At 30.1% G+C, this 14596-nt stretch overlaps 1 protein-coding gene across 3 annotated transcripts in view; it reads left to right on the top strand.

Annotated features, from left to right (window-relative positions):
* Nucleotides 1-14596, top strand: part of LOC142323140 (F-box/LRR-repeat protein 20) — an 85986-nt gene that overhangs the window by 35042 nt on the left and 36348 nt on the right. The gene's annotated exons all lie outside the window — the stretch shown is intronic.

Here is a 14596-nt window from a genome sequence, read left to right as displayed (position 1 = left end):
CTGTACCGAAAGTCTTCGATGAATTTCGTATACTGATACACCTTCCGATCACAAAAAACGGATCACTAAACGTTGCTCTTCTTTGGTGCCAACAGAAAGCGGAGCGGCCATGGTTAACGGCAAGGCAGCGATAATGGAACTAACGTTTCATTTTCCTGTTTAGCCTCCGGTAACTACCGTTTAGATAATTCTTCAGAGGATGATGTGTATGAGTGTAGTCTTGTACAGTCTCGTGTGTGGTTAATTGAAACCCAACCACCAAAGAACACCGGTATCCACGATCTAGTATTCAAATCCGTGTAAAAATAACTGACTTTACTAGGACTTGAACGCTGGAACTCTCGACTTCCAAATCAGCTGATTTGGGAAGACGCGTTCACCACTAGACTAACCCGGTGGGTTAATAGAACTAACCTAGCAGCATCAAACCTGCACAGACATAACAATAATTAAACCACGCATGCGTCATCTACGTAACACGATAGTACTACCAATATAAACAAAAATATAATAATAATTGACTTACCCTCGTAGTTATGATTATGTTTATTTAATATTACTGTAATTTTGTTTTGAAATATTATTTTTAATTAATTATTCTGCCTAAAGCCAGTAAACTACCATGATTTCTTTCAACACACTGTAGTACCTTTTGGTTAGTTATCCGCTATCTCGAAGCCCTTCTGATTATTCTTTATCCCTTTTTTGCTGTATAGATACAATGGAAGTTGGTTGTATTTCTTCTGTTAGCGAGCCATTAGCCGGCAGGCTAATTCTTGGCGTGACAGCTACACCCTTGGGTTGCCCACAGACTTCATCTCCAATGTAGGAGTAGTCCTGAGAACCCAGTAAGTGTTTGACGTGCTTATCAGGCAGTTTTTTGCTGCCATTTCTTCTAATCATACTCTTCTAGGAACATGGCAAGGTTCTGTTCAAGTTAATTAGATTAAGCCTCTATAGATTTTATCTACTGCATTCAAATGCAGAAGGTCTATTTTCGTAGGTCTTTAACATAGTTCCCATATATGTAGAAGCTTGAATGCTTCATAATTAAGTATAAGAATTGATAATGATATTTTATTATTAAATTTAATGACAAACCAATTGAATTGATTTGGATGTACAATTTTGTTTTATGTCAAATTTGTCCTATTTAAAAAAAAAATTAAATTTGGGTTAATATAGTTTAAAATGGGATCTGTAACATTTCTCATAGACATGAAACATTAATGATAGGATATTTAAATGACAGCAGAACTACTTATCACCTCATTGATATTTAATTACTGTGAATTGTGATAAACATATATTTTAAAGTTATGAAGCAAGGTTTATGAAAACAACTTGTAACATTGAAAACATATTTTTGTCTTTGTATATAATTTTTCAAGTTGTAAAGGTGATTTGATGGTGTTTATAAAAAAAACACCAATGAAAAGGAAATTAAATTGAATATTATTTCGAATTGAGTGGGATCGTCCTGGATCACTGAATAAATCATCCTCGAATAGATTTGTTATTTTATAGGCACTGCCACATTAATAGAGAGAAATCGTTTGTTTATTTATATTTATACTAGCGTTTTAGAGACTTGTTGGCCAAGGTTGTGTTGCTTGTTATTTACCAAATTGTAATGAACATAAAAGTTGTTTTTTATCAGTTTATTAAAAATAAAGTTAATGTTCTAATTTAGACAATTCATACCAAAGTAATTTGTAATGTTTTGTAATTTTATTCTCTTTGCTTTTGAAAACCTGTCCAAGAGATTTTTGCTTTTTCAAAAAGGAACAATTATTACACTAGCTTGAAAAATTTATTTTACAATTTCTCTGCAGTATGTATTTAATTACGCCATCAATAAAAACCACATTACACTTTATATTCAAATAAAAATTATAAACATTCAAAAACAGTTACACAGTTAATTGATGATATAAGAAAAAAATGTATTACATAGATCTCAAACAATTAGATGATTCCACAAAACACAATTTAAAAGTAACTTGACGCACCAAGTGCGTGATTTTACCATCACAGTGACTGGTTCACAACATTGGTAAAAGCATTTTCCCTCACAAAATCATAGCATTTACCTCAGTTTCTATTTTCTTGAATTTTTGCGAAGCTGGAGTTTACCTTGAATTCCGTAATAACAAGCATTGTATTATCAACTGAAGAGATTCTGAAAAAGTTTTTCGACCACCTCCATAGGAACTCTTCCGCTCCCAGTGGTACCCGTCGGATGATAGTATTTTCAAGTGCCCCCGGTGCGCCGTTCGGAAATTGGGGAGGAGTGCGATGGGGTTCCACCATAATACCTCGGCAACCATCCGTCCGATTTTCACGATTCAAACGGCGTATATATCAGCAGGTCAAACGCTAACTGTTTAACCCATCGGGTACAATCTTGGTTATCCGGAAATTAAATCGTTTTGCCCTATCTTTTGATTGCACTTACGCACTGTAAAACGTACTGATCCGATCTTTCGCTAAATACGCTCAGACCTGTGCGCTAGCGCAGCTGTAAAGTATAAACTTATGAAGACTAAAAAGTATAGAATAAAAATATATAAAAAAAAGTTTTAAAAACCACTCGTTTTAAATGCACTAAAAAGTAGAAAATAAAAAAAAATGTTAAAGCACCACTCCTAAATTAAACGCACTGAAAGGTAAAAAATAATTTTAGGACGGTATCTCAGAATGGATTTGACAAGCTGTAGATGGTAATATGCAAGATTATGTGAAAGTCTTAACTTCAGATTTAAAATGTGATGTTTTACCAATTTTTTTCTTATGCATGGTAAATGGCCTAAAGAATTGGGTGCAACACGTATAATAAAAAATTGGTAAAAACATCAAATTTTTACTTTGAAGCTATGACTTTCACATAATCTTGCATATTACCATCTACAGTTTGTCAAATCCATTCTGAGATACCGTCCTGAAATTATTTTTTTACCTTTTAGTGCGTTTAATTTAATAATGGCGTTTTAATTTTTTTTTCATATATTTTATTTATTTATATGATTGTTTTTCTTCGTAAAATAATGAACGTAACCAAAAAGTAAGCACCGAAATATACCGATCACTAGCGGAAAATCCCGCTTTGTATCAATTTGTAGAATTAAATTTCTAATTTAACTTTCATTATATCAATTTTCATCATTCAAAAAAAAAAATATTTTTACCCAAGAGCTAATAAGTTTTGGACACCTAATAATCCCATGCCGAGAGGCCGCCCACCCGGAAGGCCTAGCTGCGGAGGCGTGCCGTAGGACGCCCTACCGCTAGTAAATACATAAATTTTATTATCACAACTTGTAGAGACTTTAATTCTGAGATAAAATTTATAAAAAAATCAACATTTGTTATTAAAAACAAAACTTAATAGAAAAATGTTATGAATTTGTAAAAATTAAAACAGCTCTTTTTAGTAAAATAAATTTAAACCTTTAAAAAATAAAAATATTTTTACAAAAAAAAAATGCTCATTGTATTTTATACTTTATTAATTTACAAAAAATTTCACCATTGACACTGATGCACTTTTGGACGCTTCTCAATGTTACTTGTTGAAGGTCTGGTGATATAGTGGCCAATTTGCCGTTTTTTGCCCTCTATGTCCTATCTATTTACCTATAAATTTTTCATCTAAGAATTCTCTTACTTCATTCATGAAATGTGTTGCTCCATCAGGTTGATTGTATATTTCAATTTATTTTGCCAGTGAAGAATTTTCAAGCATTGTAAGAAATTCATTGTTTAAAAATCCCAGATTATTTCTACCTGTGACACATTCTAGTGTGAAAGAGTTTATTAATTGGTTATTGATTTTCCACGTTAAACATTCACCGAAATTCTTTGCTGGAATCTTGATTCAACCACAGCATGTAGGTTTCATCAGATCACCTATGTGAATTCCATGTGTTATTTATGCCATTGCAGATAAAAGTAACTTCATTCCAAAATAGTATGTGCGGAATTAAGTGGTAATTATTGTTAACTCATTGACAAAACTGCATTCATGTGACATGGTTACCAAGCTGAAGGTGTTGAACTTTCGGGACATTATCACTCACATTTTCAGTGCTTCTACCCTCATCAAAGAACATAAAGTATATTTTGGTGACAGAAAATGTAAAGATATGAGTTGAAAAGTGCATCGATGTCAAAAGCGAAATTTTTGAACATTTATTGTAAATTAATACAGTAAAGTGAGTATTTTTTAAAGTAAATTTAAAGTACTTTAATTTTTCAAAACTCTAAATTTATTGTATTAAAGATAACCGTTTTTAATTTTGACATATCCATAACATTTTTCTGTTTTTTTTAATAATAAAAGTTGCTTTTATGTTTTTGTTTTTTATAGACTTTATTACATCAATTTTTTCAGAATTAAATTCTCTAAAGGTTTTGATAATAAAATTTATGCATTTATTAATCATTTGACAAAGTTATTGTACTTCAAACATAAAAAATGCTTTTCATTACCAAATTTTTATTTTACGTTGGATATCATGAAAAGTATGAGATTTAAAAGCCATATATATTTTACTAATATCAGTATTTTAGTGTAGCAGTATTGACAAATTTATTTAGTACAGTATTGACATTAATAACACGTATATAGTTTCTAAAATAATTTTGAAAAAAGAAGGAATCCATAATATTTTATTCATTATTCTGGAAGTTTTAGTTATGCAAATATAAAAATGAAGAATGTGAATTGATGCAAAATCCCACGAAAATGATTCTGGAAATAGTATGGCAAGAGATATCTTCAGTCCAGTTCTGTAGCTGGTATATTAGTAATAATACAAATAATATATATATTTATTTATAACTGTATATAAACCATACTATACTATATACATATATATAATACTATGCTATATATAACTGATAAAGCTAAACAACAGCAGCTAAAAGAAAAAATAAAGGCAAACATACGTTCATTTTTTTGACACACACACACACACACACACATATATATATATGTTATATATAAATTGTTATGTTATATATATAAATTATATATATATATATATATATATATATATATATATATATATATATATATATATATATATATACATACACCATTTAGATAACTGATGAAGGTTGTGTCAAAAAAATGAACGTATGTTTGCCTTTATTTAATCTTTTAGCTGCTGTTGTTAAGCTTTATCAGTTATCTAAAGGGTATCTCCAAACATCAGAAGATATAGATAAAAACTCATTAATAAAATAAGATAAAGACATAATTGTCTTCAGAATTATTGTTAAACCTTTATAATGCCAACAGTGCAGCAGCTCTTTGAATAATTTTTTTCTTTGAAATTCAATGGTTCATTTTTATATTTTCATTAAATTGTTTGAGCTACAAAATACATACATTCAAATTTAAACAAAACATAAGAAATGAACCATTGTATTTCTAAACTTTAAAAATTTAAATAAAATATCAATAAAGTCAGAGAGGTGTAAAAGGTCCCTTCTCGGATACAGAATAAAAAAAATAAAAATCATAACAATTAAATGAAAAGAAAAACAAACACATTAAAATAATTCTTCAACACTAGAACAAAAACATAAATTACAATTTTAAATTTTGTGTAAAATATTAACACTAGAAATAGCAACACCTGGTCTAAAACTTTCTTATTATTGCCCAGAATTTGATGAATGTTTCTCTGTAATTTAAATTTACTGTGCAATGCCGCATAACATATGCTTGTAATAGTTGTGTTGTGATAAATACTCTAAAGAAAGATGAAAATTAACATACAGAAAATAGATAATTGAAGATGTATTATGTAGCAAATGTATTTGTATAAAAGTTTAGCACAATACAGAAAAAAAGTAAAACTTCTAAAAATATGCAGTGGAAGTCCAATGTTATCAATTACTAAATGTGCAGTCTTATAGTTACATGGAATGCATGCTGATAAGGTTTGTTTATAAATGAGGTTTAGCTGATTTAAAGTATATTATAAATTCTATTAAAAAAAAATAATCTCGTTAAAAATTGGTAGTTGAAAGCAAGATCCACTACATTCTTAGAGAATAATATATATCATTATTATCTTTTATGACTGCATAGGATCACTTTAGTCAGTCTGTTATCAAAGTCTCTTTGATGGGACTATTTGGGCCTTGCATTCCTCCCAGTACTTTTCCATACATTTTGATTGTTGTGTTCTTTCTAGTGTTGAAAATGTTCATGTTGTGAGTTTTTTCTTGTGAGTGTGAAGGGAGTGTTTTTGTTCGTGATTTTCTTGTTTAATTTTGTCTTATCTGTGGTGTTTACTGGTGTAAGGCCAATTTCCTTCAGATCCTCTTATTTCTCTGATCCATCTGCCTGTTTTGATGTTTTTCAAGTCAAGATTGTACTATGCTAGCTGTTTCAGAAGTCTTGAATCTTGCATCTTCATGATATGTCCAAAAAATCCCAGTCTTCTCGTACGCATTGTATCCATGATGGGTTCTAACTGTTGGTACATGACTTTGTCGGACACAATCCACCACTGCCTGTCTTTTAATTTTATAACTGTGTGATTTTATAACTGATCAGAAGTAGCTTCTGATTTTATAACTGTGTTGTAGTGTCTTATTTTTGCGTTCATTGATAGGAATTTTTTATTGTACCAGGTTAATTTTTGAGCTTTAGCTGGTTTGTTCCTTCTAATTTGAATCAAGGTACTTTTCATTGAGGTTGTTTGTTACTATTTCTCTGAAGTATTTAAATTGGGTTACTATTTTGATTTTATTACCGTTTATGTTTCCTTCTTTTAATCATGTTGGTTTTTGGGGCATAATTTCTATCTTTGTGAATAAAATTCTGAGGCCAATTTTATTCTCAGTGTTTTGAAGTTCTAATATCTGTGATTTAGCATCACCGATGTCTTTTGCTAGCAGTGTCAGATCAGCAAAACCAAGATAGTTTGTTTTGATTTTTCAGACTATTTTTACTTTTGGGAGATATTTTTTGAGCTATTCCATCATTACCATTTCTAGTGCGCAGTTGAATAATAGCAGTGAGAGCCCATCGTCTTGGCAGAATCGTATTTTGATCTCAAAAGGTTCCAAGAACTTGCATATGAATTTTATTTTTGACACTGTTTGTGAGGGCCAGTTTTATCATGTTTATTAATTTGATATGTAATCCAAGGTGTCTTAGAATTATTTGTAGGGATTCTCTGTGGATGCAGTCATAAGCTTTATTGAATTCTACAAAAGTTATCACCATGTCTCTGTTTCTTTTCCTGTTGTATTCCATTATTAGCTTGAAACTCATGATCTGGTCTGGACAGCTCTTCCAAGGTCTGAAACCTTCCTGGTATTCTCCTAGTTCTCTCTCAAGTTGTGGAGCAATCCTGTTAAGGATGATTCTTGAAAGAATTTTGTATGTTGTGTCTAGGAATGAGATTTGCCTGTAATTTTTAGGATCTGTTTTGTCCTCTTTTTTGTGTAGCGGATGGATCAGGACTGTCATCCAGTGTTCTGGTAGTTCTTTGATTCAGATCTTGACAAGCTGTTGATGAAGGGCAGTTTTTTCTGATCTTACTGCATGTTTCCAGATCTCTACAGAAGTCTAATCTTCTCGTGTTGCTTTGTAATTCTTCATCTCGCCCACTGTTTGGTAGACTTCTTTATTGTAGGAGGGCTGATGTTTTCTGGTGGTGTTGTTATTGGGTTGTTGGTGTTGAAATTTAGGAATTCTGTCAGTTCTTTGAAATTTGGGAATTTGTTGAAATATTTAGCTAGGATTTCCGCATCATCTTTACTTTTATGGACTAGTTTACCATTTTCATTTTTTATTAGTAGGGTTGGGGGTTCCTGTTGTTGGAGCTGATTTTTTAAGGTTTTGTTGTAGTCTCTTGACATTGTTTTAGTGAATTCTTTTTCTGTTGACTTCAGTGTGTCTTTATGGAGTTGTCTTTTTATTCCCCTTAGGGTTCAGGTGGTTTTTTCTTTGTGTTACTAGATTCGGAAAGGATGTTTCTGTTTTTTTGGGATTGCTTAAATAGCCATGCTTGATGACTTTTTTCCACTGTTTTGTCACATTCACTTTTCCACCATTGATGTATTTACGGTATTTTATTGGGGCTAATTCTGCAATTTGTTTAAGGTTGTTGACTGGATCTTCGAGTTTATCCGTGATTGTTATTTTTCAGTTGCTTTTTGGTAATTTTCATTCTTGATTAGTTGGGTAGGATCTATTTTTCTTTTAGTTTTAGGAGCTTGATTTTGTTGCTTTCTTTGGGTAGTAAATTTAATTTTAATTTTGACTACATAGAGATCTGAGCCAGTGTCTACTCCTAGGAGGACTTTTACGTTTTAGATCTTGTGGTTATGTTTGTCCATGAAGACATGGTCTGGTTGCCATTCTCCTTTAGTGTAGTGAGGATGCTTCCAGTTTTTGAGGTTTCCTCTTGAAATATATGAATTTTGATATTTGGTTGGGGTTTCTGCAGAGATCAACGAGTCTCTGTCCATTTTTGTTGGTTTTCTCTTGAGGCCAATTTCCAATGGTGTCGTAGTATCTTCTTTCTCTGCTTAGTTGAGCATTGAAGTCTCCAATTAATTGTTAAACATGGTTTTTGGGGATGTTATTTATAGTCAGGTCAGCAACCTGACATAGAACCAGAACTTTTCTGTTTCTTTACTGGTCTCTGGGAGAGTTAATTTTATTAGTGGGTGCATGGACATTTATTGTAGTGTAGATTTTATTAGATGCTTTTAGAGTGTGTTGAGATTCTTGGGGATTGTGATTTGAATTCTTGTGTGGAGTTTATTATTTTGAGGTTGACTAAAAAGCCTGTTCCAAATTGTGGGACATTTTTCATTACTGTCTTCCCAGGTATACCTTTGTAGAGCCTTGAGATTCCATGGTATCTTGGTTGTTATTCCTTATTTCCTGCAGACCCATGATGAGAATTTTGTATTGGTCCATTAGGCCAGTTATTATTGTTTGAGCAGTTTACCAGTCTGCTTGAGCAAGTACATTGTGTGTAAATGTAGGTGATTTGCTTTCATTTGATTTTGAAATTTTTATTTTTCTTGTTCATGTGTATAATTCCGCAATCGGAAGCATCATGCAATCAGAAGCATTCCAATGCTTACGATTGCATGTTATCGTCTTAGTGGCAGCCCACCGTATCCAACTGCTGACTTCTCTGAACTCTGGTGATGCTTGATTCAGCCAGTGGAATATTACTAAAAAGATCTTTCATGGTTGACTGTCAAGTGGTAACCTGTGATGGGACTAGGTTCCGAGTTACAACTCTAGTTGTGATGTAGTGAGGTGTGGTTTGATGATAAATGAAGCTGTGAAGTTTGTTTAGATTCAGTTCACTGGACAAATTTCTCCTATTTGTTTCGGATATATCCAGGTGCACCTCATAGAGACTCAATCTGACCTTTGATAAAGTTGTTATTATGGAGAACAGTTACAAAGTATGATTCTCAACCTTATGTTCAGATATATATATATTAAATGAAAATTTAAACCAAACTCTGCTGCCCACTACTGTAATGATACATTCCATTAGTAGACATCATCCCTGTAGTGGGCAGCAGAGTTGCATGTTTGCCGTAACAAAAATCCAAGATTAAACAGTAGCAATTTCTAAATTTTTAAACAATTTTTTTTAGTAGAATTAAATACCAATTGAAAATGAGTGATTCTGCGAAAATCAATTCTTGTATAATTTGTTAAATTTAACTTATCTATTTGGTGTGTTTTAGTGTTTAAAATATATATATACATAAAAGTTTGATGCCCACTACGTAATGAATATAATCTCAGTTAACTAATTCTGAAAACATAAAAATTATTGAAATCTCTTAACATTCAAATAACTCTGTTTAGAGATGCCAGATTCAGAAATTATAAGATATCTTCACTGAGCAAAATGTAAAAAAATGCATCTGGGAAGAAACACAGTACTTAATAATTTGAAAGTGAACCTTGTTATTGTTTTATATATCGCATACATAAATAAAAGAAATGAAATGTTTAATTCTATAGTCCCTTCACAATTAAATGTATCTATCAATATTCTTTACAATTTATTGCATACTTGCTTACTGAAAAATTAATTATAAGTTATCATTATGTATTTCTTTAATAAACCCAGCATTTTTTAAAATTACGCTATAAGTCTCAATATTGAGATAGGCAGAAATATATTGAGTATTCCAGAAATATGAAAAATATTGTTTTATTAATAAAAACTTTATATTAAAAAATTATTTGAGGGCTGTGTAAGATTGTTTAATGAAATGAAGTTTTGAGATAAAGTAAGTGATTATTATTTAAGTGCTATCTAGATTTTTGAAAACTAATTCTGTTTATTTTAATGGTTATGAATTTTGGTTTTTATTTTTTAAGGTAGAGTATTAATGGCTAAATAATAATTATTATTAATAGTTCAACTTTTTTAGAACTTTGTGAAATGATAATACTGATTCATGAGGAAAGAATTATATATATAACATTGGTGTCCACTACATAATGTATATAATCCCAACTGATTAAGTTAGACATCTTACAGATTAATATAAGTATTGGTTCATTCTAAAGATGTAAAGCTATATGGTGTAAAATCTTTGTATTTCCTATCTTTTTAAAAGGATATTGTATTTTTTTAGTTGTATATACATGTATATCATTTGGGATAAGAGAAAATTCTACTGATTACTATAATTTACTTTTTACTTCATTTACTATAATTTAATATTGCAAGAATCAGCAGAAATATTCAGTTTGATATGGGCATTGTTTCAATGGGAATTTTGGAATAGGTAGCATTTCAAAACATTATGTTGTTCAAGCAATATGTATGTGGGTTGCTTTTACCTTTTCAGTTTTAATTAATAAAATTAGTTGCTTTTAACTTTTCAGTTTTAATTAATGAAATTATTCTTAATTATTTATTAAATACTTTGTAGTCAATTATTACATTTTAGAACATTGTGAGACTATTTTTTGAATCAAATAACAGTACAGTTACAGCTAATCTCATTCCTTGTAATCGAAGTACAGCGAAAGAAACATACAAGCATGTCCAACAAAATTATAACATTAAAACGGTAGTATGTTTTTTGCTTTGTGTATTTTATCTCTACTTCCGTAACAGTTCATGGAAAGTTAAAAATATAAAATACTTTATTTTATTATAAAATACTGCAATATTATTAATGTTATTAACAAATGTAAAACGACCAAGTTTTATAATATTTATCCAAAGTGAGTTTCAGCTAACAGGAGGATCACAGTTGGTGGTTAGCAAGTGATCCCTAAATATGGAGATTAGCTGCAAATTTGGTTTCACCAAGAAAATAGTCTCAGACTATAGTGGTAGCATCATAAGGATATGATAGGAATAATTCTGCAGTGGGCTTATTCTATCTTAACTCTCACATCTTAACCCACCGGGTTGGTCTAGTGGTGAATTTTTCTTTGCAAATCAGCTGATTTCAAAATCAAGAGTTCTATGGTTCAAATCCTAGTAAAGGCGGATTTGAATACTAGATCGATGTTCTTTGGTTGTTGGGTTTTAATTAACCACACATGTCAGAAATGGTCGACTGGAGACTGTACACTCACATACATATCATCTTCACTCTTCCTGTGAAGTAATCCTGACGGTGGTTCTGGAGGCTAAACAGAAAAAAAAATAAAAATTCTCACATCTTAATGTATGTTAATGTAAGGTGTTTGTTGGCTAGTAAGTACTAACGGGAGTGAATAGTCAACGATCTTAAAGGTGACAATTAGTCACATCTTTTATCAGTTATATATATTTTTTTTTTGTAATTACCCCACCCAGCCAATGCCATATTGGCTGGGTGGTAATTACAAAAAACCAACCACCCAGCCAATGCCATATTGGCTGGGTGGTTGGTTTGATAAGTCATTACCATACTGACATCACATAGTTGGTATTGGTGTGCAGTAAACAGTTTCAGCTTAATTTTTATCATTATCATCTGGTTTTATTTATGAAACCATTTCTGCTTGCAACTGTAAAAGTATATAATTATGATGATGTGGATTTTCCTTTTCTTCACAAATTCCTAAAATAATGTGCACACCCTGACTTTTTACACACAAGCACTTGTTACAATAATAAATATGCTAACACTTCTGAATAATCTTTATGTTTTTAATTTTTTTTTAATTTCTCTTATTAAGCACTGGATAGATAAGCAAGATTTAAATTGGTGACAATTTAGTTTTTATAACAGAAATATTAGCTACACATTGTCCATGTTTACAGCATTGGCCTTTTATATGTAGTAAAACCTTAAAGAAGTTTTGAAAAGCTGTTAGATTCAAAATTTAATCAGCTTTCCTTAAAAAAAAAAAAAACTTCTAATAATTGAAAATAAGCAGGAGAATAGTTCAGTTTTATATATATATATATATATATATATAATTTTTTTTTAAACATATTTTTAATTCATTTTTATTGAACGTTGAATTTTTTTTTACTCTTGTCTGAAACATCTAACAAATCCAGGTGTATCACGAAGTAATCCCAGGATTTTCATAACCTATTCTGCTTATGAAAATAATGGAAAATGTTCATATAAACATGTATCCTTAAAATGCTTCCTTTGCGAGTTATGGCTAGTGAAAGATTTCGCTCGGATTTTAGCAACCTTGGTAGACAAGGTCATACTTAAATTTTAGGATGTTAATTAAGGAACAAAATTAGTGATTTCTTATGGTATTTGGCCTGAAAAATTGAATAAAATATGTCCCAGAACCATATCTACAGTAGTTTGTTAGAAATTTGTAGTGAAAACAAATAAATTGGGGTTAAAGACCTTGTTTTTCATGTTTGATGTGCAATAATTTCTTAAATAGGTAATAAACACATAAAACTTTTAAACAAATCTTGTAGAGAATTGAATTCTCAACAATATAGTATAAATTTAATAAAACAAAGAAAAGTTAGAAAAATTTGAATTTTATTTAAAAACAGTACACTAGACAAAAGTGATCACATACCAGTTTATAATAAACGTTCAAAAATGAGCCTGCCATTTTCAACACATTTCTTGGCACGTCAAGAAATTCAACTTATCTTATACCATTTTGGTTAGAATTATATTTTCTACAGGTTTTGTTTAAATGTTTTATGTGTTATCACCTATTTAACAAAGTTATTGTACATCAACATAAAAAAACAGGGTTATTTACCCCGATTTATTTGTTTTTATCCCAGAATTCTGAAAAACTATTGCATGTACGGTTCTGTGACCTATTTTATTCCATTTTTCAGGTCAAAATCTTAAGAAATCACTAATTCTGTTCCTTACGTAGTTAACAAACTAAAAGTTTCAGTACAACGTCATTTCACCAGCATAGCTGAAATCCAAGCAAAATCTTTCACTAGTCGTAACAACCAAATGAAGTATTTTAGGACACGTTTATATGAAGATTTTCCATTATTTTCGCAAGTAGAATAGGTTATGAAAATTCTAAGAGAATTTTATGATACACTGTATATAAAATTAAGTTAAACAACAATTTAATTATTATTACAGTTTAATATATAGAATATACTCAACAAAAACCTCTTGTCAGTAATTGATCAGTTTAAAAATTAACAGACTATCAAAGGAACTAGAAAAGAGGCTAAAATTTACGTTTAGAAGAATTCTTTCTGGACAATAACATTCATTCAATGAATTCTCTCGCTTTGTATTTACATTGAGGATCTATTATAATATCCATTAGATATTCCAGCAAACTCATTATCTATAAACTCATGTGAATTTTTTTTTTAATTCAGTTTGTACGAATACATTTCTCAGTCTTGAATTAGTGGCTTTTAAGTTTAGTATTTTCATTTATTAGAATTTTAATGCTTCAATTAAACTTTTCTAAAAATTTACCATAATATTTTTAAAATAAAATTAAGGTTTTCAGCAAAATTAGATGCCATAAAAATATACTCTTCACAAGTAATGCTCAGAAAGCTTTACACTGCTTATTCATAAATTTCACCTTTACACTTCAAGCAATAAAATTTTCTGTTAATGAATTCTTCATAAAAATTATGTTTTTTACACTTACCCAGACTGTTGACGTGTAATTATAACTGATTGATCAGTTACCTTATATTAACAAAAGAAAAAAAATCAGCAAAGTTTATGTTTTAAAATTTTGTTTTGTGTAATTTATTAACTTGTTTGTGTATAGATTTCTGGATAGAGACTTAATTGTTTTACATGCAATATTTACATTTTATTACTTTGAAATTTCTACTTTTTTTGTAATGTATTAAATTTTTAAAATTGTTTCTACTGTATTCTTATGTACTACAATGACTGTAAAAAAGGTGTAATTATTTCTCATAAAACAAACTCGTTCATTCTTATTAAAAAGCAATTCATGTAAATAATTTTTTATTTCATTCTGCAAATTAATCCTCTTTCCTTGATATTAACAAATGATAATTTGATTTTTTCTCAAAATTTTTAGGAAATTTAGATCATAAGAAAAAAACCCATAGATTTTCTGATACTGATAAGTGTTTAATAGAATTATTTAAATGATGAAGAACATATATAATTC

This window comes from Lycorma delicatula, chromosome 4, assembly GCF_047948215.1.
Source record: "Lycorma delicatula isolate Av1 chromosome 4, ASM4794821v1, whole genome shotgun sequence".
Classification (NCBI taxonomy): domain Eukaryota; kingdom Metazoa; phylum Arthropoda; class Insecta; order Hemiptera; family Fulgoridae; genus Lycorma; species Lycorma delicatula.
This window is presented reverse-complemented; position numbering and strand designations above follow the sequence as displayed.